The sequence below is a fragment of the Microcebus murinus genome, chromosome X, assembly GCF_040939455.1.
Source record: "Microcebus murinus isolate Inina chromosome X, M.murinus_Inina_mat1.0, whole genome shotgun sequence".
In the NCBI taxonomy this organism is placed as follows: Eukaryota; Metazoa; Chordata; class Mammalia; order Primates; family Cheirogaleidae; genus Microcebus; species Microcebus murinus.
Window position 1 is genome coordinate 41,079,934 of NC_134136.1, and position 26,585 is coordinate 41,106,518.

Genomic DNA, 26,585 nt, shown 5'->3' on the forward strand with positions numbered 1-26,585 from the left:
TCTATAAAATTCAATAACTAGTTACAGCATACAGTAATCAAAATCATATTCACCATAACAACCGTGGAATATCTAGAAAAAAATAAAAGTTGTAGAGCATAAATCTATCTCAATCTATATATATATAACTACTAAATGATCTAATAAATTAAGAGTATTATACCATATTTTTATATAAAATGATGCTATAGAGAAAAGATATCCATTATACCCTAATTAATCTACATACTTATTATAATTCAAATAAAAATTTCAGTGTTTTTTTGATATTGATGAAATTATTCTGAAGTTGTAATAAAAGAGTAGACATATGACAATAGACTCTTTTTTAAAGGTTAATACAAAAAGGACTTTTTGATAAAAGCCATTTTCAAAAGTTCCAAAACAAAAAATGCTGATGTGGATGTGGAGAGATAGGAACACTCATAGACTGTTTGTGGGACTGCAAATTAGTACAACTGCTGTGGAAAGTAGTATGGAGATACCTCAAAGAACTAAAAGTAGACCTACCATTTGATTTGGAAATCCCACTACTGGGTATTTACCTAAAGGAAAAAAACGACATTCTATAAAAAAGACACCTATACTCAAATGTTTACAGTAGCACAATTCACAATTATAAAGATGTGGAAACAACCCAAGTGCCCATCAATACATGAGTGGATTAATAAAATGCAGTATATGTATACAATGCAATACTATTCAGCCATAAAAAAAATGGTGAACTAAAACCTCTTGTATTATCCCAGATGGAGCTGAAGCCCATTCTTCTAAGTGAAATATCACAAGGATGGAAAAACTAACACCACTTGTATTCACCATTAAATTGGAACTAATCGATGAACACTTATGTGCCCATATAGAAATAACATTCATCGGAAATCCAGCAGGTGGGAGGGGGAGGAGGGGATGCGTCAATCCACACCTACCGGGTGTAGTCCACACTTTCCGGGGAATGGGCATACATATAACTTTGACTCAATGGTACAAAAGCAATTTATGTAACCAAAATGTACCCCCAAAATATTCTGAAATTTTTAAAAAAAGTTTTAATAAAAAGGGCTTGCTCAATCAAATCTGAACACATTAAATAAAAAAAAAACTAATAAAAATATGATACTTTCTCTGGAATTGAAAAATAAATCTATTTAGTTCTTGCATTTGGAATAAAAGTCTATGTCTTTATTGTGTGTAAAACGGTCTGCATGATCCATCCTTTGCCTTCCTCTCCTACCTTAGCTTGAAATACTTTACAGACATATCGATTATTTGTTGCCTCAGACCTTCATATATTCAGCTTTATCTGTCTGGAATACTTTTCTCCCTACTCTCTACATACAATTTCTTCTCATCCTGCAGTTTTCAGCTTGAATTGTACCTTCTTAGTGAGAGATGCCCATGATGGAGATATATATTCTAAAATTACCTGTATAGAAATGATTAAAGACAAAGGTTGGATGATATTACATGGAGTGTGCTGTAGAGAAAGAAGAATGTTAAGAATATAGGCTGCTTGCAGGCTGGTGTTTTTCATCCGTTTTAATCACCGCTTCTTCTTGGTTCCTATTATAGTGCTTAGTACATAGAGGTGCTTAATAAATATCTCTTTAATACAAAAAGGAGGGCCTAGGACAAAGTCTAGGCATATAGGAAGAAAATTATTAGAATGTGATGTCAGAGAAGGTAAGAGTAAGAGTATTTTTTAAAAGAATAAGGTAAACCATGCTAAATATTGATAAGGCACCATCAAGATACATGCTTATGGCACATAGGTCATTGATATCCTCAGTAAAAGAAGTGGTGAAATGTCAGAGGCTGAAGCCAGACAGTGATGAGTATATAAATAGAAAGTGAGAAAATGAAGTTGGAGAATCCAAACTGCTTGAACAGAAAAAGAATGTTTTGTAGCCTGATGGACTGATGAAAGGGTTTCTGTAAAATGAGATGCTTATATATGTAAAAATGGGTAGGGTCAGGGAAAGAGGATTATAACACGGTTACAGAAAACTGTAAATTAGGACACTGTAAAGTCTGATTAAGTAAATTAGTTGAATCCTGTATCAAAGGGAGTGTCTTCTTTAGCATTTTAATGTTAGGAGAGAAATGAACATCAGAAAAATGGAAGGTTTTTTTTTAAAAAAAAAAAAAAACAACCTTTTTTTAATAAAGAATATCTGAATGCCAGATGACCTGGATTTCTGTTCTAGGCAACTAACGTTGGTCATCACTTTTCCCTTCTGAGTCTCAGTTTCCTCATCTGAAAAATGATTGGATTCTCTTTAAGAACTACTTTTATTCTAATGGTCTTTGGAGCTTATAGGGAGTATTTACTGGAAGTGCTCATGGCTTGGTAATGTAGGTTGCTGATACAGAAGAAGAGATATAGGTTTGACACCAAAATGAGGGGCTACTGGCTATGTGAAAACAATGGTTATGAAGGAAAAGAAGCATCATTTCGTGGGGTAGGGGAGAGATGAAAAAACACTGAAAAATTTTTTCTATTGTAATTTTTAGAGAGCAAGCAGGGATGTGCTCTTACTGTTGATTTCTCCAACTTTCATTTTTATCTATAAGTACAACTCTCACAAAAGGACATATTTAGTGTTATTTTACTCAACAAATAGAAAAAATAGGTTAATAGGTTCATGAAAGAAAATGCTTCATGGTTATAAAAGAATCTCTGTAAAAATAACAAAACTGACCGTAAATGAGTAGAACAGATTCCTATGAAATATATATTCACTGAAGTTCATGTTCATTTGTAGAACATAGGTTCAAGTGTCAGAAACACTTGGCAATAAATAAGACCTTAGGTTTAAAAACAGAATATTAATAAATATATTATAAACTAATAATAAATTTTAAGTACTTATAAATATAAATTCTACATTTATGATAGTTTAAAAGCATGTCATTACTCGAGAATCATGAATAAGGACTACATTCAGTGCCTTCCATCATTTTGTTCAGAGTACAAAGGAATCAACCATAACAATATATTCAAACTTAAAGTATACTTAAAATTATAAGATGTATATATATATATATTTATATAGAAAATTTGCTTAATAATCTCACCTAAATTTTGATTGTAGTTCCACTGAATACATTTTTTTAGTGGGAATAGAGAGGTTGACTTTGCTAAGTGGATTGTAGTGATTGGTCTATTAGTTAGCACAAAAGTTACCAAACAAATATTTTGCTAAGTAATAAATGCCTATGTGTTTATTATTATTAGTTCCTTCTATTGTGGGATTTAAATGATGTATTGACTTCAGTGAATCTGAAATCCATTGTACGTTTGAGGCAAAGTTTTCAGACATCATAAAATATTGTTTAACTATTTCCATAGGGACTTAAATGTATATACTTAGACTTTTGTGGTCTATTTAAATGGATTTGGAAGTAAATAATTTGGGAATGATACTAAGATGCATTCATTTGTTTTTGTTTTTGTGTTAATTAACTTTTTATTTTTTAAAAAAATCAAACACTATATCAAGATATAAAGTAAAAATCAGAAGTTCTCTTCTTTGCTTTCTGCCACCCATACCTCTACTCTCCCAATGTCCTATTTATGTTTTTTAACTCTCAATCTAGATATTCACCCACAAATTTATCTATTAAATTATTTTTATAGTGTTGGAACCATGTTATACACTGATCCCCAGCTCAATTTTTCACATAGTAAATACAGAAGATACTTCTACTTTCAGTCATAGCATAGAAATAGTAACAATATAATAAAAAATTGATTGACTAAGATTGAGTAGAAAATGGCAACCCAGTGAGGTGAGTTACTGTTGCTTTAGGCATTTTCTAGTCTAGAAAAGGGGAGCCACAAAACAGCTATCAGCAGCAAGATGGACAAAAATCAAAGTCCAGAAGGTAATAAAAAACGGGTGAAATATGATGAACCACGTTCCATTTTAAGCAGGAGCCAAAACATCTGCAACCTCACAGTAAGGATGAGTCAAATATATACCAGACATAAACCAGACATCCTATGAATCTTCAGCTTGAATCCATGGTTTGTGTGGTCCAGCCTTGATCTTTAATGAACATAATTCTATGACACCTACTAGGGGCAAATTAGAATCCTCTTTGGAAGAAGACACCAAAATCCTAGATCTGAAATCTTATATCATGTTTTTTCAAATAACATAATAAGGACATAGTCTAAGCTACTCAGGCATGAAATAACATGACCAAGATCTAGCAGACACAGAGATAAAAGAAAAAGACCTATAGATATAAAAATTATTAGACATACATTATAAAACATACATTCCTTACTATTTTGAGAGAAATGAACTACAAGCTCTAATATATCTTCCAAGAATATAAAGCTATAAGATATGACATAGCAGATTCAGAATAAGCCAAAAACAATTTTGAGAATTGGAAAATACAATAACCAAAATTGAGAACATAAGAAATAATCTATACTAGATTAGACACAGATTGAGGAGAGAACTGGATAAATGGAAGACAGATCAGAATAAAGTATTCAGAATGCATCATTAAAAGAGAAATAATTAAAATGTCAAATTAAGTATAGGATACAAAGAGACAAAAGTGCGAAGGTTTATTTGGAATCCCAGGAGACAGGAGAAAAAATGGGAATAAGTAATATTTGAAGAAATAATAGCTAAGAACTTTAAAAAATCCCAGGGGACATGTGTAAACAGCAATATACCTAGATACATTATATTTAAATGTTACAAATTCAAATACAAGGAAAAATCTTAAAAATCAGCTAGTGTACATCCATGTTGATAAAAGCATTATTTGTAATAGCCAAAAGGTAAAAGTGACCCAAGTGTCTATCAACAGATGACTAGATGAACAAAATGTGATATATACATAGAATTAAGTATTATTCAGCCTTAAAAATGAAGTGAATTCTGATATATGCCACAACATAGGTGTACCATGATGATATTATGCTAAGTGAAATATGACAGTCAAAAAATGACAAATATTGTATGATTCCAATTACATGAGACACAAGTGTCAAATTCATTGAGACAGAAAGTAGAATAGTGATTACTAGGGATTGGGGAGAGAAGGTTAATTATTGTTTAATAGTTATAGGGTTTCACTTTTGCAAAATTTAAAAGTGTTCTGTGCATAGATGATGTTGATGGCATCCCAACAACATGAATGCACTTAAAGCCACTAAACTGTACATTTAAAAATGGTTAAGATTTGCAAGCATTCGGCACAATGTTTGGATAAAGATGAAGTGCCAAAACACAGTCCAAAACTCAATATTCATCATAAAAGGCTAGTGGTGTCTGTCTGGTGGTCCAGCACTGGTATTATCCACTATAGCTTCATGAAAACTGATCGATGAATTATGGCAGATGTCTACTGCAACCAATTGGACAAAATGATGAGGTGGCTTGTGATTAAGAAGCTGAGATTGAGCAATAGAGACAAACCAATCCTTTTGCAAGACAATACTCAATCACATATCACACATATCTTGTTCACTGCTGGCATAAACAAGCTACCATTGAGATGACAAAACTATGTTGATAGTTTGGTGTGTACTTTGATTAATTATACTGCTTCTTGTTTGAGATATAATAAATTACACTTCTGATTTGAAATTGGACATTTCATATTTAATCATCTAATTTTATTCCATTAAAAAATCTATTATCACCATAGCAATACACTATTTTAATTGTTGTTGCCATGTATAATGGTGTGTATGTGTGTGTGTATATATATAAAAATCTCAGTTCAAGTGTCTATTTAGTATTTTAATTTCCAAAATTGACTTATTTGTCTTTTATTCTATATGCACTTCAGAGTCAATTTGCAAAGTGCCAAAATTAGCCCTTTGATATTCTCATTTTAATATTTTTTATTTAAAAAATAATTTGGAGAGAAATTATATTTCAACATATATTGACCTACATATCTAGAAAACTTATTTATTTCTTGTTTGTTCAAGTTTTATTTCATTTTATCCAGTATATTCTGTTTGGTAGTTTTCATATTAAAAACACGTAGATTTTACTTTTTTAAAATGTAAAAGTAATATAAGCTTACTATGGAAAATTCAGACCTTAGTGCTAATCAAAGAAAGAAAATACAACTAATCTCCATTTCCACCTCAGAGATAAATAGCATTTATACTGTTTAATATTGTGTGAATGTTTGTTAAAATTAATTGAAAGACACTGATTATACTAATTTGAGGCCAAGGTTTTATTAAACATACAGAGTAAAATACCTTCCATATAATCAAAATGTATTTTCACAAAACCACTTTTAATTTTTACATAGAATCCCATTGCATAGATTTACCACAGTGTTCTATAGAAAAAAATATTATTCTATGTACCTTAATTTGTTTATTCAAACTTCTGCATTTAGACAAGTAAAATATTTGCTCTTCTCTCATGCATTATCACATTAATTATACTCATAGCTAAACTCAATGCATCCTTAATTATTTCCTTAAGATAAATGTGTAGAAGTGTTGGACCAAATGAAATGCCTATTAATAACTTTGATCCAAGATGGTACCTTGCTTTCTGAAAGTTTATAAAAATGTTTAATCCAACTAATGTACATGACATGAATGCATGCTCCCATTATAACTTTAAATAATATCGGCCGGGTGTGGTGGCTCACGCCTGTAATCCTAGCACTCTGGGAGGCCGAGGCGGGCGGATTGCTCGAGGTCAGGAGTTCGAAACCAGCCTGAGCAAGAGCAAGACCCCGTCTCTACTACAAATAGAAAGAAATTAATTGGCCAACTAATATATATATATAAAAATTAGCCGGGCGTGGTGGCGCATGCCTGTAGTCCCAGCTACTCGGGAGGCTGAGGCAGAAGGATTGCTTGAGCCCAGGAGTCTGAGGTTGCTGTGAGCTAGGCTGACGCCACGGCACTCACTCTAGCCTGGGCAACAAAGTGAAACTCTGTCTCAAAAAAAAAAAAAAATAAAAATAAAAAAAAATAAATTAAATAATATCATATCATTCTTAAAATTTACTAATTTGATTGGCTAATTGTTTCATTTCTTGCTATTCATTTATTTGCATTTTCACTATGTGGATGTGAATATTTTTTATTATATTTACCAGGCTTCTTTATTTGTTTTTCTGTGTCTTGTACATTTATATAAATTATCCATTTTCTATTGAGTGTTATTCTTTTTCTTAGTTATTTGTAAGAACTTTAAAAATATTAAAATATTACAAATTTTACCACCACTCAGACCAGAAGTCAAATCCCTTATATTTTAAGGATGTTGTTTAATCCATACAGATAGGTCATGTGATATCTATCAAATCAAGTAATTAAACCCTTTTTTAATCTTAGAGGATAAGCTGTTATTCACATTAGGGTATCATTTCCAATCTCTTACTAATATGCCCTTCTATACACAATAGAACCAAACCATGGAACTATAGAATAATATAAGCAATAGGGGAATTATCAGGTGGAATGGTAAAAGTTACTCTTTATTTGCAAACTTTTCCCCATTTGTAGATGTTTGTTCCAGGGTATTCCTTCCAGTTATAGTGGTTTTTTTCCTTGTGAATTCTTAGCAAACTTTGAAATATGATATTACCTAGCAATAATAGAAAACTCCCCAAATGGAGCTGCATGTTTTACCATTCTGCTGGCAAGGCTGTTTCTTGGGTCTTTGTTCTGCTGAGTACATAGTCAACACCAAGCTTATATAAATTCTCAGGATCCCAGTTTAGACCTTCAGTTATATCATTATCACTAAGAGAGAGTGTAAAAAACTCTAGAATTTAAATATATTCAGCATATAAATAGTAAATTGGTTATTTCAAAAGGCATTATCTAAAGATACAAAAAAAGAGAACACTATAGACTCTATAGTATTGACCTATGTAGGTTTAAAATATCTGTCTTTTTCTCCCTTTGAGGAAAAAGCCCAGCATAGCTCATTACAATCATCATGTGTGTGTGTGTGTGTGTGTGTATGGGTGTGTGATACACCTATATACATAAATATGAAAATATAAAAATAATAGAAAAACTTCTGGTTTAAGATGGCTGACAGAATATATATATATATATATATATATACTTCTCTTCCCCCAAATCCCATAAAAATGACAACAAATGTGTAAAATTTTTATATTTATATTAAATATTTCACATAGTAAAATATATATCATCTCTCTCTCTCTCTCTCTCTCTCTATATATATATATATATATATACACACACACCATCTATACCATATATAGATGATATCTGATGGCAATAGATTAGCAATGAAATCCAAAAGCTAACAAACTATTCTATACAAGCAAAAACATGAGACCTCACAAATATGGAATATCCCACAATAAGCCATAGAAAGACACCTGTTCTATGGCTTATCCCACAATAAGCCATAGAAAGACACTTGGTATCAGAGCCAATGGAAGCTGGAAGAAAATGATTCCAATAATTAAAGAGAGATGGAGCAGCTATGCTAGTCCCCTCAGAGCAGATAATTTGGCCATCTATCTTCCATTTAAAGCACACATAGAAAGCCAAAGCAAAAATATGTTAAGCATTCACTATATACTAATCAATGTTCTAAGTAATTTCATATTTTAACTCATTTTATATTCATCAAAATTCATATGAAATAGTAACACTATTAACCCCATTTAAAGAATTAGGTATCTAAGCCATAGTGGGTGAGTTAACTGCCCAAGGTCACATCCGTGGTAAACGCCTGAGCCAGATTCAATGGTGAATAGTAATATCTGAAGCCCATGCTCTTATCTAATATGCTATGCTGCTTTCCATATGGCCAAATATATTACCTATCATAATAACTAATAAGAGTTTTTCATTAAAAGAAAGAGAATGAGAGAATCACACTTCTACTTCTGACTATTGTGAAATAAATAGTATTAGAATTGCCATAGCCATATAAACAAGTATAAAGCTAGACAAAATATATGAGGCAACTCTTTTTAGGCATTATGTGTCATGCAGAAGAGGACTACATTCTTTGAGAAAAGGGAATCCAGTGAAGTGAGCCACAAGTTCACTTTCAATTTCTTATTGGAACACTTTCTTTCATATGGCTCAGGTCAGTTAATCCCAACTGGAACAGTAGTCTTGCTAAATTGAGGAGGTATGGATCAAAGTTAAAGGTTGATCAAGAAGTTGAAATCTACTTGCAGAGCACTGAAAAAGGAGGAAATTGTGAGATTCCAGATGGTCAAACCTTAGTAGTAAGGATCATACTCTAAAATAAAAGTAGTGCCTTAGGATTATGGATAAAAATAATAATCAATAAATGGGGCTGACAAAATTGGATTGCCATATGCAGAAGAATGAAATTGGACCCCTATCTCTCACCATATACAAAATCAACTCAAGATGGCTAAAGACTTAAATGTAAGACCTAAAACTATAAAAATACTAGAAGAAAACCTAGGAAAAACTTTTCTGGACGCTAGTTTAGGCAAAGAATTCATGACTAAGACCAAAAAAGCACAGGCAACAACAACAAAAAATAGACAAATTGGACTTAATTAAATTAAAAAGCTTTTGCACAGCAAAATAAATAATCAGCAGAATGAATGACAACCTGCAGAATGGGAGAAAATATTTGCAAACTATGCATCCAACAGGGGACTAATATCCAGAATTTACAAGGAACTCAACAACAACAAAAACTAAATAATCCTGTTAAAAAGTGGACAAAGGAAATGAATAGACATTTTTCAAAAGAAGACATATAAATGGTCAAAAACATGAAAAAATACTCAACATCACTAATCATCAGAGAAATGCAAATTTAAACCACAGTGAGATATCATCTTATGCCAATCAGAATGGCTGTTATCAAAAGGACAAAGAGTAACATGTTGATAAGGATATGAAGAAAATCGAACTGTTATACACTCTTGGTAGGAATGTAAATTAGTATTATCTTTAGAGCAAACAGTTGGAGATTTCACAAAGAACTAAAACTAAAACTACCATTTGATCCAGCAATTCCACTATTGAGTATCTAACCAAAAGAATAGAAATAATTATATAAAAAAGATACCTGCATTCATATGTTTATCTCAGCATTATTCACAATAGCACAGACTTGGAATCAACCTATGTGATCATCACTGGAATATTGGAAAAAGAAAATGTGGCATATATAGACAAGGGAATACTACTCAGCCATAGAAAAGAATGAAATCATGCCTTATGCAGGAACATGGATGGAACAGGAGGCCATTATCTTAAGTAAAACAACTCAGACACAGACATAAAAATACTGCATATTCTCACTTATAAGTGGGAGTTTAATAATGTGTGTGGATGGATGTAGAGTGTGGAATTATAGACAATTGAGTCTTGGAAAGCTGGAGGTAGAGGATAAGAAATTACATAATGTGTACAATGTATTTTATTCAGGTGATGAATACCCAAACAGCCCTGACTTCACTAGTACCCAATCTATGCATATAAGAAAATTACACTTGTATCCCATAAACTTATACAAATAAAACATTTTTAAAAAATAAAACCAAGAGTTACAAGATAAAGAGAGTTGAGGGTAATTTAATTCCCCCCAACAAAACAAAATTCAACAGCCTTTAATGGAAGATCACACAATATAGACATCTTAAAAGTAGCATAAAGAATACAATCATCCCTTGATATCTGTGGAGCATTGATTCCAGGACCCCATGGATATGAAAATTTGTGGATAGTCACATCCCTTATATTAAATGACTCAGTGTAGTCAGTCTCTGTATCCATGGGTTCTGTATCCATGGATTCAACCAGCCCCAGATTGGTTTTGGCTGGTTGAATCTGAAGATGGAGAACCTATAGATACAAAGGGTTAACTGTATTGAGAATTTTTAAAAAAATAAAAAAAAATATTTAGACACTAAAAGAAGTGGAAAAAGATGAAGTGTAATCAAGAAAAAAATGTATCAATAGAAACAGACCCTGGAATAAGTTACAGTTAGCAGAAGGACTTTAGAGCAACTATTATAAATATATTCAAGGAATTAAAAGGAAATGGTTATAATTGGTAACAGATGGGTAATCTCAGAATAATAGAAATTATATAAAAGAACCAAAGAGAAATTATAGACATGAAAAGTAGTATATCTGCAATGAAAACTCATTGTATGGGATTAACAAGGACCACAGGGAATCAGAAGCATCTGGCACCAATATCTATAGCAAACTATCAACACAGCCAAACTTCTAGACATATTAACATAAAACCTCGCATTGAAGGTTCTTATCTCAGTTTCTTTTATGTGAGATATCATGTCTGGCTTTCACAATAGAAATCACAAGTCATTTATAAAAGTCAAGAAAAAATATGGCCTGAAGAGACAAAGCAAACATAAGAAATAGACTCAGATATGATACAGATTTTTATAATTGACAGGGAATCCAAAATCACTATAATAAATATTTTAAGGGCTCTAATTTTTTAAAAAGTTGACAACATACAAGAACAAATTGAGAATGCAAGCAGAAAGAAGGAACTCTAGAAAGAATTCCTTTGACTGACTCATCAGTTTACTGAGTACAACTGAGGAAGTAATTAAAGCACTAGAACATAGGCAAATGGAAACATACGTATATCAAATGTAAATGAAAACAAAACACAGAACATTCTAGAACTCTATGACATTAAGTCTTCTTTTGAGAAATGTCTATTCATATCCTTTATCCGCTTTTGTTTTGTAGAGATGGGATCTCACTATGTTGCCCAGGCTGGAGTACAGTGGCTTGATCTTAGCTTATTGCAACCTCAAACTCCAGGGTCCAAGGAACCCTTCTACCTCAGCCTCCTGAGTAGCTGAGACTACAGGAAGATGCCACTATGCCTGGCTAATTTTTTTATTGCTTTTTGTAGAGCCTGGGGTCTCACTAGGATGCCCATGCTGGTTTCTAATTCCTAGCCTCAAGTGTTCCTTTCATCTTGCCCTCCCAACATGCTAGGATTATAGACATGAGCCACTACACATGGCCCCTTTACATATTTTTAAATTGTGTTATTTGTTTCCCTACTATTGTTTGAGTTTCTTATATATTTTGAACATTAACCCATTATTAGATGTATGGTTTGCAAATATTTTTCCCTGTTCCATAGGTTGTCTCTTCACTCTCTGATTGGTTCTTTGGCTACACAGAAGCTTTTTAGTTTGATGTAATCTCATTCATCTAATTTTGTTACTGTTACCTATGCTTTCACAGTCATATTTAAAGAATCATTGCCTAGACCAATGTCAGGAAGATTTTGCCCTATGTTTTCTTCTAGTAGCTTTACAGTTTCAGATCTTACATTTAAGTTTTAATTCATTTTGAATTGATTTTTGTATATGGTATGAGATGAGGGTCTAATTTAATTCTTCTACATGTGGATATTCAGTTTTCCCAGAACCATTTATGGAAGAGACTGTCCTTTTCTCATTGTATGTTCTTAGCATCTTTGTGGAAAATCAATTAAATGTAATGCATGGATTTATTTCTGGGCTTTCTATTCTGTTCCATTGGTACATGTGTCTGCTTAATGCCAGTATTATATTGATTTGATTGCTGTAGCTTTGTAGTAGATTTTGAGGTCAAGTAGTGTGATGCTTCTCGCTTTTTTCTTTTTGCTTAAGATTACTTGTGTTATTCAGGATCTTTTACAGTCCAAAAAAAATTTAGGATTCTTTTTTTTCTATGAAAAATTACATTGGAAGTTTGATAGGGATTGCATTGAACCTGTGGATCACTTTGGGTTGTATGAACATTTTAACAATATTATTCCAATAAATGAATATGGAGTGTCTTTCCATTTATTTGCATCTTCTTCAATTTCTTTCATCAGCATTTTATAGTTTTCAGTGTATGGACCTTAACCCCTCCCCCCTTAGTTAAATTTATTCCTAGGTATTTAATGTTTTTGTACCTATTATGAATGGGATTTTTTCCTTGATCTCTCTTTTTGGATGTATTGTTGTTAGTGTATAGAAACACTACTGATTTTTGTATGTTGATTTTCTATCTGCATCTTTACAGAATTTATTCTAATCTTTTTTGGCTAGAAGCTTTAGAATTTTTTATACATAAGATTATATCATTTACAAACAAACACAGTTTAACTTCTTCCTTTCCAATTTGTATGTCTTTTATTTCTTTCAATTGCACTTTAGCTCCTAGTATTACATTGAATACAAGTAGCAAGAGTGTGCATTCTTGTCTTGTTCCTGATTTTAGAGTAAAAGATTTCAACTCTTCATTGTTGACTATGATGTTAGCTATTAACTTGTAGTGTATGACCTTTATCGTGCTGAGTTGCATTCCTTGCATGGTTAATCTTTTGAGAGATTTTTATCATTAAATGATATTGAATTTTGTCACTGGCCTTTTCTGCATCTATTGATATGATCATATGATTTTGTCCTTCATTATGTCAATGTGGTATATTACATTATTGATTTACATATGTTGAACCATCCTTGAATCTCAGGGATAATCCCACTTGATCATGGCAAATGATCCTTTTAACATGTTGGTGAATTTGGTTTGCTCATCTTTTGTTGAGGGTTTTTACATCTATATCTGTCAGGGATATTTTGGCCTGTAATTTTCTTTTCTTGTTGTGTCCTTGTCTGGCTTTGTTGTTGTTGTGTTCCTTGTAAATTCTGGCTATTAGTCCCCTCTTGGTTACATAGTTTGCAAATATTTTTTTGTAGTGTCCTTGTCGGGCTGGTCTTTTCTGGTCATGCATCTTTCCTGGTTCTGTGTGTGATTTTTCAATTTTCCTGTATATATAGCTGCTTTAAATGTCTTAATTCTTTAGGAGTCTCACTTCTAGCTTCTCAATAGAGACTAAGATATTCTGTTGTATTCCTCCACCTGTAATTTATTGCCTCATACATCTATGGGTCTGTAGTGCAGCTTGCACTAGCCATGGCTGATACTTATATGACTTTTGTTGGCTGAGATCCAAGCTATGCCATTTTATCCCATTTTAGCTCTAAGTCTGGTCTCAGGAGAAACAGAGACCAGTACCTCAAGCAGTCCCTGGATAGGGTAGAACATTGCAAATAATGTGTGCCCACTACCTCTGGTTTGAGAGAGGGAATTGAAAATTGGGACGTTGCTTCCTTCTGACCACACTGCCATGTGCCAAAGAAGGCATGGGGCAAAAGCACAAGTAAAAATGCCACAAAATTTTCTACTGTCCTTAATGTGGCTTTTTAAAATCAGGCTTTGTTGCTATAAAACTTTAACTATTTTCTAGAGTGCCTATAAAGTTATATTAACCACTATCTGGTTTTCTTGGTTTGTTTTTAAATGTTTCCATGGGGAACTGAGGGCCTGGAGCTTCCTAGTCAGCCATGTTGCTGACATCACTCACTTCTACCTTAATTTTCAAATATTTATCCTCAGACTTTGTTTTAAATAACTATCTGTGGTTTACAGTTGATACATTTAAAAAAGTATAACACGAAGATATTGGTAAAGATAAATGGTAAAATACTATAAACAAAAAGAAGTATTGGCAATATTAATATAATAAAATAGAACAAAATGTGAAAGTTGTATTCTCTGATTTGCAGAGATGCTTTCTTTTTGTTGAAGGAAGAGTCCCAATATGTGTGTGTGTGTGTGTGTGTGTGTGTGTGTGTGTGTGTGTGTATGTGTGTGTGTGTGTGTGAGAGAGAGAGAGAGAGAGAGAAAGAGAGGCGGGTGGGGGAGGAGGGGGAGAATAGTCTATATTTAAAGAAAATGTGATGTTTGACATTTTGGATAAATTCTTCCTAGAAGCCAACTCCTCTCTTGAATTTTCCATTGTCTGGCTTTTTTTAAATTTATAATGAACAGAAAATTATTAGCTCATGCTCTGAAGGCTGGGAAGTCCAAGGTCAAGGGGCCAGCATCTGACAAAGACGGTCTTGCTGAGTCATAACACTGGTGGGAAAATGAAGGGCAAGAGAGGATAAGAGAGAGAGACTCCATTGTCTGTTCACATGAGTTAACAAATTTCACAACTTTGCTTAACATAGCTTACGTTGGTTTCCAACTGGAGTCTTGACTAAGTATATAAATTATAAAGTGCCTAAGATAAGCCTAACAAGATTTTTGCAAGTTTTATAAAAAGAAAACAGCTTTTCTTAAACACATTGTAAGTGGGTCTGAATAATTGAGACACACAGATATGCTCCTGAATAGAAGATGCCAATTCTTCCTAAATTCATCTATAAATTCAATGCAACACCTCTCAAAATCCCAATGGAAGTATATTTTTATCACATTTTTCACTAGAAAAAAGTAATTTGATGTCTTAAAATAGACTCTAGTCTGGAGTTAATTGTGTTGAGTTCACCACATTTCTTATATATTTGGAGTTTTAGAAAATGTTATGATAAAAAACATACATAATTCAACATCATTATATTTGCTGACAGACTTTTGAATTTGTTTTATAACTTATAATATAACTTCATTGACTCATACTTTTCTACATATGATTATATAGAAGATAGTGTCTCCAAAGCTCATTATGTTACTCTGGATAGTAAGCAACATCTATGACTGTTTTTTACCTGCTGTGTTTTAGTTGAATTTCTACATGAATAATAGTTATTTTAATTTTTACATATTTGCATTTTCTTTTCATAGGGCACAATATTGTTATGCAGACTTAGGATATTGCAAACATGAAGCAAAATTGGGTCTTTACAATTTTGATCCAGCCAAAAAATTCTCTTTTCAAGTTGTATTTTCTTTCCATTAGAAAAATGTGGTTGGATAGAAAACAGACCTGATCATTATGTTGTGTCTGAGGCACTTCACAATATGGGGTCTGTCTGCCAGAGGACACAATTCATGGTCACTTTTTTTGTCTGAGAGCTGCTTGGCTGCTTCTGAGCAGCAGGCTGTCCCCTGGTAAGAACTTTATCAATCACGGTTCTCAAGCTGTGGGAGTTCCTGTCTGGCTTAGTTTGTAATTCCAGACTTTCAAGAGGATATGTAGAGCCTTTTATCAGAATCAATTTTTCCATCTTAGATAAATTACATAATCTATGTGAGAGAATAAGATAGGGAGTAAGACAAAATAGCATTCTTTCTTGGCATGCATGTTGTTATTTTTGGATCACTGGTGACAGATTTATTGATTATGTATTTTCAGTGTAACTTGTGGAATTATAATGATAAAACTCCTTGAGAAGAGTTCAATATATGTTCTAAAATTGGGCATCAAATTGGTTAGACTTCCACTGATATAGGTAGAGGTGGGATAAGGAATATGTAGGTCTCTCTTGGGGTTTTTCTGTGAATGGTTAGGCCTTATCCTCATTTGCTTATAAAATGTGATCACACTCATCACAATATTTTTGGTCTTTGTCTTCATGTCATTTTCCTCATGTATGGAAAATATACTAAAGGTTCTCATCAGAAACTTATTATCATAAGACATGTTACAGCATAGGATTCAGATGGAGCTGAGGCCCAGGGATTAATAGTATAGATAAAATAGTGCTAAAATAAACACACAGATGAAGCCTAGATATTATTTAATGTAATCCTCTCCTATCTTTTTAATTTTTATTGTATCTAATCAATAGTTTCTTCTTTTCTGAATTACTTTCACCTGTTCACTGTGTAAACTGAGACAAGTCACTTAAGTGAGCATGAAACTGTCCTGGATCCATTGTGTGCTTAGGGATTAGGAGCGAACTGAGATATCAAAGCCTGGTAGGCTACTATGAAGCCTAGTACTCACTGCAGTATCATGCTATTTTTATAGATTTCCACTCACTGCTTTTTGGTTATTCAATGCTGTATAATTTGTGCTGTATCATATAATAACGAATGGTTGGATAATGCTCCCTGGCATGTGTATACATTTTAGAATAGGATAGAATTGTTTTCCTTCTATAATTTGTTCAGTTTAGTTGCACCTTCAGTCCACATTTAGTTGTTTAGGAAACTGGATTTTGCTTGAGCACAATGCTTAGCTTAAAATTCTGCCAATTTCTTGCTCTTACGTAGTTTATAATATATTCAAACTAGATGTTAGATATTCATCTATCACTCTTGTCAGACCAATCTTAAAATCTGCCTTTTTTGATAAGGATTGTTAATTTCCTGTTGATTACAGCCCCCACAATCACAGTTCTATCAATTCCTCCAATCACAGTTCTATCAATTCAATTTCAACATTGCTGTTGAAATTACTCATATTATAAAATAGCAGCATTTAGCTTTTGAAGTTTTTGAATCAAAAGAATTAAATTGGAGTGTTTACCTTTGCTCAGTCTAGCTTTTTTTTTTTTTTTAGCAGTTTTGGATGTTTTGATGACAGAGTTTTGCTATTATTTTGGATGCAGTGCTCTTTCTTCTGCAAGCTGATAACCAGAGTCTTTGATGATATAGTGCTCTCATAAAAGCAAATTAGACTATTCAACCTGTATTGTCTTACTCAATGCCTGCAGTCGATATTTACTTGAATGACTGATTTAAGAGTAACCGTGTCTTCATACTGATATTGCACAAAGCCCGGCTTGAGGGTGGGACAACATTTGAGATTGGTTGCAGGCAAGCATTCTCTCCCGACTCCAGCATTGTTCCCCGTACAACTACTTAGCCGCTGGGCTAAGTTGATTACTACCTTCAAAGGTCAGCAAAAGTGACAGTTTCCCTTCACAAGTACAAAAATGCAGAATTACTCACAGTTGCCACAGGACAAAGAACAGGAATAACAAAAGCCTGTACACATTTTTTATTGATCTCTTCATTTGGCTTGGGCTTTTTTCTCAGTCTGATTGCCCAAAGATGTATCTATTTTCTTTTTTTCATGTCTAGTGCCTAGAACAGGGCTAGTTGTGTTACACAAATATCATTGGGTGGTGAGGAATATAGTAATTGCTTGGAGATATGTGTATAAAAATACAATACATATAGCATGGGTCAGTTGTGTCTTAGCCAATTATACTAGTTATCTTGGGCTAAGTCTAAAAGAAGTCAGGCGAGAAATAGGAAAAATTTACAAAACCATAAAGAATAATTCCTTTTTTTGTGATTTTACAGGAAACTTAAATTACAATTGTTGCTTCCATTACCTGGTGTAGAAAAAGAAGCTCAGGTCGTTTAAGAATTCTTTAATGTGTCTGTAATCAATTATTCCTGCATAGTCAACCATTTTAATTATTTAATGTGTTTTTTCATTTTTATTCTTCCAAATTGGTATTTTTATGTGTTACATGTATTTGAAGTTTAAAATAAATGGCATTATATTATAGATCTCATTCTTTTTCTTACTTTTCCTATCCGGGATTATGTTTTTGTGTACATCTAATCTTTTGCTTCTACATGGTATACAGTACTCCAGGCTGTGTGTATCTCCACCACAATTTTACTCTAGCACTGATGACCTCCCTGATTCATCCAGCTTCCTGCCATCAAAAAAAGTACGTGCCATTTTAAGAACATATCTGATAATTTCTTATGAATATATACTCAGGAATAGAATTTATGGATCACTGGGACACATCATTTATGATTACTTAAGCCACAGACAGAAATACTCTTTAATGTTTTGTCAAAGAACTGCTGCTAGAAAATCCTGTCTTTTTGATTGGAGATGTGATAGAGGAAGTGACTTTTGAGTAGCATTTCAATTTTATTAATAATTAATTGTTCATTTATGGTTTTTACTTCTTTTGGAGTTGCTTTAATTATTTATTATCCTTTCATCACCATGTCATGGTCTAACTTTCTCCTCATTCCTGCCAACACAAGCAGCCATTTCCTTTTCATTTGGATGTGTTCTCACAAAATGAGTTGTGTTATTTTATGCATATTTTTAAATTTATCTAAATGGTTTTTCTCCTTTTTAATACTTTTTCACTAAACACCATGCATTTAACATCTGTTCATGTTGCTATTTGTACATCTAATTTGTTTCTTCTAAATGTGGCATCATATTTTATGTGGGCACCCATCTCACTTTACCTATCCATTCACCCAATAATGGACATTCGGTTTCATCAAACTATCCACCACCACAAATAACATAGCAAATTATATACTAGTATAGGTCCTTTTATAAATCTAGATAAAAATTTCTTTGTGTTTTATATCCAGGAGTATAACTGCCAAATCATAGCATACTATATATATAATACTAGGTTAAGAATAACTGTACTACTAGTGATAATTGAATATTTCTATATCCCCACATCTCTGTCAATATTTGGATATATCCAGCTTTCTACATGTTTTTAGTTTAATATGTATTAAGTGATACATCAGTGTTTTAATTGGCATTTCTCTGATTATTCATTTTAAATATTACCTCATCTGCTTGTTAGCCTTTTCAGGATTCATCCTCCCAATGTTCATATCATTTATATATATTTCTTTCCTTCCTTCTTATTGTTGAATTGTAGGACAATCACATATATTCTAGATTTCAATCCCTTCATAGTTTTAGACATTGCAAATAAATCCTTCTATCATATATCTATTAACATTGTCCATAGTATCTTTCATTGAAAAGAAATTCTAAATTTTTGATTTCTTCAAATTCATAAATTGAGCTTCACTGTATGTGTTTTGGAATTATTTGTAAGAAGACCTTCCCCAAACCTAGAGAACAAAAATATTCACCTACATTTAATATTATTAACTTTACTTCTCTTTTTTATCTAGAAGCCATGTTTTTAAGTATGTTATGAAGAGACATGGGTATTTTTTATTTACAATAAGATGGATTTTTCTTTACATAATCTCAAATACCCATTTATTTCCTTTTGATTTGTGGTATCAATTTTATCATAGTTTAAGGTCTTATAGACATATGAATCTATTTATCTCTGAGTTTCTTATTCTGTTCCATTGGAGTATTTGTTCAATATGTGTTCTTGTACCAATACTACATTGTGTTTATTGCTATGATTATTTACTCTGTTTAAATATATCAGAAAGCAAGAACTCTTTATTTTCTCCTAAGATTGACTTAGCTACTTATAAATCTCTATTTTGCCCTATATGTTTTAGAGTAATTTATTGGTATTACAACACAACTGCAATTTTTATTGGGATTGTACTTTATAGATTAATTTAGGGAAAATAGACTTGGTTTTAATATGGAATAATCTCAACCAAGAGCATGTTTATGTTTTTTTTTCTCTTTATTTAGATCATCTTAGGACTTTCATATACCAATCTGAGTTAAATCCTAGAAATTTTATAAATTTTACTGTCAATGTGAATTATATCTTATATTTGAATATATTTAATAATTCATTAGTGATGGTATAGGTAAATGCTATTTATTTTTGTAGGTTGTTCTTTCATCTATCTGGCAAACTCACTAGATTCTGTATTATTTCTAGTAGTTTGTATAATCAATTCTGTTGATGATTTTATCTAGATGGCCATACCATCTAAAAATAATGACAGTTAAATCTTTTCCCTCATATATTTATTTTTTATTTGCCGCATAACAAATTTCCACAAACTTCGTAGCTTAAGAAAACATCCATTTACTACCTCAAATTTTTGTGTGTGTTTCTTACATGAAGGGTGGCGTACTACAGATATTCTTTTGCACTTTGCTTTTTTCATTTAACACTATGTCTCAGAAATCATTCCACTGTTTATTATTATGACTGATATATCTCATTTTGATGCTATCATAATGTTTATTTTTGTGCTATTTGTTACATATGTTTTTTGTTATATTTGTTATGTTCTTTTTGTATGAAATATGCATTTTGTGTGTGCACATATATATATACATTTGGTATTTAGGAAGGTTTTTTGGGGGGATTTCCTCTTAATATTTTTTATTTTGATGTTTGGAACTCTTTTTTTTCTTTTTTCTTTTTTTTTTTTTTTTTTTTGAGACAGAGTCTCGCTTTGTTGCCCATGCTAGAGTGCCATGGCGTCAGCCTAGCTCACAGCAACCTCAAACTCCTGGGCTCAAGCGATCCTCCTGCCTCAGCCTCCTGAGTGGCTGGGACTACAAGCGTGCACCACCATGCCTGGCTAATTTTTTTTCTCTACATATGTTAATTTGCCAATTAATTTCTTTCTATTTTTAGTAGAGACAGGGTCTCGTTTTTTTGCTCAGGCTGGTTTCGAACTCCTGACCTTGAGCAATCCACCCAACTCGGCCTCCCAGAATGCTAGGATTACAGACGTGAGCCACTGAGCCTGGCCTGATGTTTGGAACTCTTGATGCAACATTCTAGAGTAGGGTGTTCAGCACCTGCTGTGCCCAAGGGACTGATAAAGGAAAAAAACTCTATTTATTCTTTGTGATTTGATGCACAGATGAAAAACTTAACACACAATAACAGAAGTTGGTCGTTAATAAATCACGTCCTAGTTTTTCGGGGCTTCCATAAGCAGGCATCTTCAGTTTTCTAGCTCTTGTAGTTTTAGCACTGCAATATCAATGATACATATGTCCAAAATCAGTTAAAAAGACTGTCAAATTCCTTTTCTCTTAATTCATCTATATTCCACTGTCTCTTGATCCCAAGTTTATCTGAATGAGTACCTTCCAGCATCCTCTGCTATTGCTCATTGGGGTGCTCTTGATTGTCCCCGTGTTTTGTGGGCTATTTGGGAGAGGGTGCTTGGGAAGGGTGTGCGGCTGTAGGGAGGTTGTGAGTCACTGGGATGCCTCCAGGGATGATCCTTTCCAAGGCTGCAGGAAGTCCTCCTGGAGCCACGCCCATGATGCCTGATGGGTATCTGTATGCAGCACCATTGAGCTCAGGATGGATCGCCTCCTGGTCTATTACTGACCAAAGGGCTGACGTGACAAGGTACTCCTTGTTCACACAGTTTCTTAAGGTTTTTGGGATGCGACCTGTGATTGCTCGGATTTCCGTAGCAGCGGTCTTCCTCATCTATAGTGACGTCTACTCACTGGTACCAGGCCATGCGCAGAGTACAGATAAAGTTTGGTGCATCTTTCAGGGGACCCTAAGCAAAGTTAAAGGACCCCGATTCATGCACGTCAAGGGCTGCCCCTCGTATCCTGCTCTTATTGAGGGCCTGGACTAAGTAAGGCTTTGTCGTCCACCAGGCATCTGCGGATCTGCTTTATAGTAGTAAAGTCATTGATGAGCTGGTGGCTATGTTCACTGAGATTGCAGTGCAAGGAGAGGCAGTCACTCTGATACAGCAAGTCCTGCAGGGTACTGTAGACTGTCTGCACGCCCAGGGACCGCTCTGTGTGTGTCCCTATTTGCTTGCGTCATTTTAAGGTGGCTCCGGAGCAGCCAGAAGAGCCAGGGACCGAACCGGAAGCCATGCCGCGCTCAGGGGAGGTTGCACAGTCGCCGCCACTGCCACAGCCACCGGTTGGGGTGGGACGGGCGGGAGCCACCGCTGCCTCCAGGGTGGGCGCCTTTCTCCGAGGATGCCAGCTGCCCGGGACGAGGGTTTCATCAACTTAAATGGTTTTGAACCAATGAAGCTGTATTTCCTTAAAAAGACGGACAGCCCATCGTGTGAACTGTAGAGTTTGTGGACAGACTTATACTGAGTTCATAGTGGCGTAATGCACGCAGACTCCTGAAAATTCCCCTATGTTCTTAGAGGACTGCTTTGCCATTCGAATCTGAGAGTTGCAAAGTTCCATAAAGAATGGCCTTTGTAGATAAGCACAAAGTCAAGAGACAGCGATTAGACAGAATTTGTGAAGGTAACCGCCCCCAGATCATGAACGGCTCCCTGCACCCCCGCCCCCTGGTGGCACTGCTGGACTGCTGAACTGCTGCAGCTGCACCGTGGGGATGCCGATCCTGAAGGACCTGGCCACCATGGCCTTCTGTGACGCCCAGTCCACTCAGGAGATCCACGAGAAGTTGTGAAACGAGGCTTGGGCGCCATGATGTACCACACCGTCACCCTCACCAGGGAGGACCTGGAAAAGTTCAAGGCCCTGAGGGTGATTGTGCGCATAGGCAGCAACTAAGACCACATAGACATCAAGCTGCAGGTGAGCTCTGGATCGCCGTGTGCAACATCCCGTCTGCCACCATGGAGGAGACGATCATGGAGGAGACGACCAACTCCAATGTCTGGACATCCTCAACCTGTACCGGGGGAATACATGGCTGTACCAGGCGCCGCGGGAGGGCACGCCAGTACAGAGCATGGAGCAGATCCGCAAGGTGGCCTCTGGAGCAGCCTGCATCCGCAGGGAGACGCTGGCCCTCATTGGTTTCCGTCGCAAGGGGTAGGCGGTTGCTATTTGAGCCCAGGCCTTTGGATTCAGCGTCATATTTTATGACCCCTACTTGCAGGATGGGATAGACACGTTTCTGGTTTTTTTTTTTTTTCTTTTCTAGTGTTTGCATTTATCCTTTTATCTTTGCACGTTTTCACTAATACAATTTTTGTTTTGTTTTAGACATTGTATTTTTCAGAAAAGATGCAAAAATATTATTGAGAGTTATTCTAAAACCCTTATTGAAGTTTACCTAATACTAACATTTTACATTATCATGGCACATTTGTCAAAACTAAGAAACCAACATCAGTACATAAGTAACTAAACTCCAAACTAATATAAAGATTTCACCTTTTTTTTTAATGCTAATGTATTTTTGTTCTTCTAAGATGCAATTCAGCCAGGGTTCCACTTTACATTTAGTCATCATGTCTCCCCAATCTACTCTACACTGTAATCTTTCTTTCCTCCCCTTTTTTTGATGTCTATCACAGAATACTAAAATTTCCACAGATAATTATAAGATAAAGAATGTAGGTTAGTTTTGAGTACAAGCTTTGGACTCAAACCTGAGTTATAGTTTTGGCTTTTCAATTTTTCTTGGGCAAATTATTTAACCTGCTTGAACCTCAGTTTCTTTGTTCAAATATGGCTATAATAAAAACTATTTTATAATGTTATTGCGTGGATTACATTAGAAAACAGTATGAGAAGTGCCAAGTGCACATGTAGAAGTTTAATGAGTGTCAAATGTTAATGACAAAGCATCAGGGTGACTGTTATACTTGGTTTGCATAAAATCCACTTACAAGCTCCATTTAGTAAGTCCAGCCATTACTAAAATATAATATTAGAGTCCAACTTGCATGCTGCATTGTAGAGAGAAAGCACTATAGACTTGTAGGCCATAGAAAACTTTGCATTTAAACTTAATTTGACAAACCAAAATAACAAAATGTTAGTAATACTCATATATTGCCATGAGAAGTACAATCTAGCAAAACCAAGTTTTTTTCTAGTAGATGCTTAACTGGAAAACTGTGAATAGATTATTGAGATAAAATATTTATTTTTTTATTCTATGCTGTTGGAATCAACATTTAAAGAAAAATTGATCAAGAGACAATATTAGAACTTATTAATGTTCTGGGAATGAAATGCTATAATTTTTACAAAGTACTCATTAACTCATTTTTTGTATATGGATAAATTTATTCTTACATGTTTTCCTCCCACAGTATTTGAAATTATCATCATTTTGCTCTACTGGTTTTATTTAAATTATTCTCTTATTCATGTAATAAGAAAATAAGTAAGGAATATTCTAGTTCTACAATTTTGCTTTTGGTTCACTAGTAATTTACCTATTAAAATATTTGTTGTCACAAATCCAATCTTTTAATTAATATAGCAGACTTTTAAATTCATCTAATGGTGATTTCATGAATATTTTAGGAAAATTAACAACATAGGTCAGGTATATAGTTTATAGATAGAAAATTCTATGAAGAAAAAAATTTAAAAACATCTTTTAAACAGTTAAGTTTTCCCTCAAATTTCTATATGTTTTGATCATTCTAAATAATATTTGAATTGAAAACTTCTTGATCTTTTGGAAATTTAAATTTTATAAATGATGGGTTTTCCAGACTATTTGAAACATAATTTTTTTCTGAAAATACAAAGCTTCTTTATAACATAGAATTTGATGAGAATACCAATATTTGGTTTCTGAAAAGATAAAGCAAACATTTACATTTGGCTGGTCCTGTAGAAACACTAAATTATGAATCAAAACATCAATGTCGCATAGTCCACTATAGAGTTTGACATGTCTGGCATGTTTCATTTAAATAAAACTGTTGCTACTAAATGCTCATGACCCTAAATTAAGCCTTTATTATATATGCTATGTAGATAGAACAAAATATTCAAATGTGACATGTTCTTTGAATTCAACAGAAAAAAAGATAATTTTATAGAATATTGCTATGTAACTTGCTCAATCATGGCATAGAAAAGCAACTTGGCAAAATTGCAAAGAGAATGACACTCTTTTGATATTAATAGCTTCCCTTTTTTGCCTAACTTGCTTTCAAATCATGCTGCCAATGACATCATGTTACCTGCTTTGTGCCAAAATTCCTAAAGTAAACTGACCTCTTGTAGGAGGATCCCATAAAACAACTCGAATACGACACCTTTTTATGAATGTATATTTAATAGTGAGACAACAACCATATTAGCAAGCCCATTGGGTCAGAGAGAGGCTGGTAGACGTGGTCCACAGAAAGAAGCTGCAATTAATTGTTAGGTAATAGCTTGTTGTACCTGTTTATGTCCCTGTACTTTTCAAAGTTGTGTTTTATTTCAATTAACTGGGGCTATTTGAAATAAAAGGTCTGGTCTGATTTGCTAGTAGGCTTTCCATGTTGCCCTTTAAAAATGACAAATGAGAAGTGAAAAAATGAAAGAAAAATCTATGCCAGGGAAAGTAGGTGGGAGAAAGCTGCTGTCTGGCAGGGTGAAAAGTCAAACACCTAGTTTTAGAACTTTAGTAGAGACTAACAGAACATTTAAACACATGTTCATTTCTTTTTAAAGATATACTCATAAGAATTCTGCTTTATTTTGTTCCTTAAAGAATATAATTTTCCAAGCTAGAAGAGCTATCAGATTTAGCTAAATGTATGCCACTGTCTCTAATAGAACTGCTGCAAAAAAGCAAAAATATACCCACTAATTGTAGCTGAAAATCATTGTTAGCATGGATATATCATGCATGAACTACCTTATCCAAAGCAAAATAAAACCCTTCTGCAAGCAATTTATAATATCCAAAATTACGTTGGTGCTTATTAACAAGATAGATACTTGTGCCAATTAGACATCTGGCTTAAGGTCCCACTGATGCAGTTAAGATTTTGAATTTTTATCAATATCTTGTACTATCATGAGATAAAAAAATAATTTGCGTTTTTTGTAGCCTAAATTTGTACTGTATGGAAAAGCTGAATGTACATTATGGAACTCCAACTTTTTAGTTAAATAGATGTTATGTATAAAAATAGAAATGGGCTAGCACTGTTACAATTTTAAGTTTTTCTCTGTTTTTTCATTTGTAATCCTCCTAAGCATTGAAAAAAATTGGAAAAATTATTTAAGATACAAGCCAATTCTCTCTAGAATATCTCTAATACCTTCACAATGTAACCCAGACTATGGAGTCCTCTAAACCTCGGCCTAAATTTTCCCTAATAACTGATGTGAAAACAACTAAAATATATTTGCAAAGTAATAAATTACATCTTCTCACTTGATTTTCCTTGCACAAAGTTATGACAATGT

The 26,585-nt window shown here is 33.7% G+C and overlaps 2 pseudogenes; one reads left to right on the plus strand and one right to left on the minus strand.

Annotated features, from left to right (window-relative positions):
- Positions 1 to 21,567: 21,567 nt before the first annotated feature.
- On the minus strand, positions 21,568 to 22,450 carry LOC105863757 (C-terminal-binding protein 2 pseudogene; annotated as a pseudogene).
- Positions 22,451 to 22,648: 198 nt separating this feature from the next.
- Positions 22,649 to 26,585, plus strand: part of LOC142865801 (C-terminal-binding protein 2 pseudogene) — a 46,603-nt pseudogene continuing 42,666 nt past the window's right edge.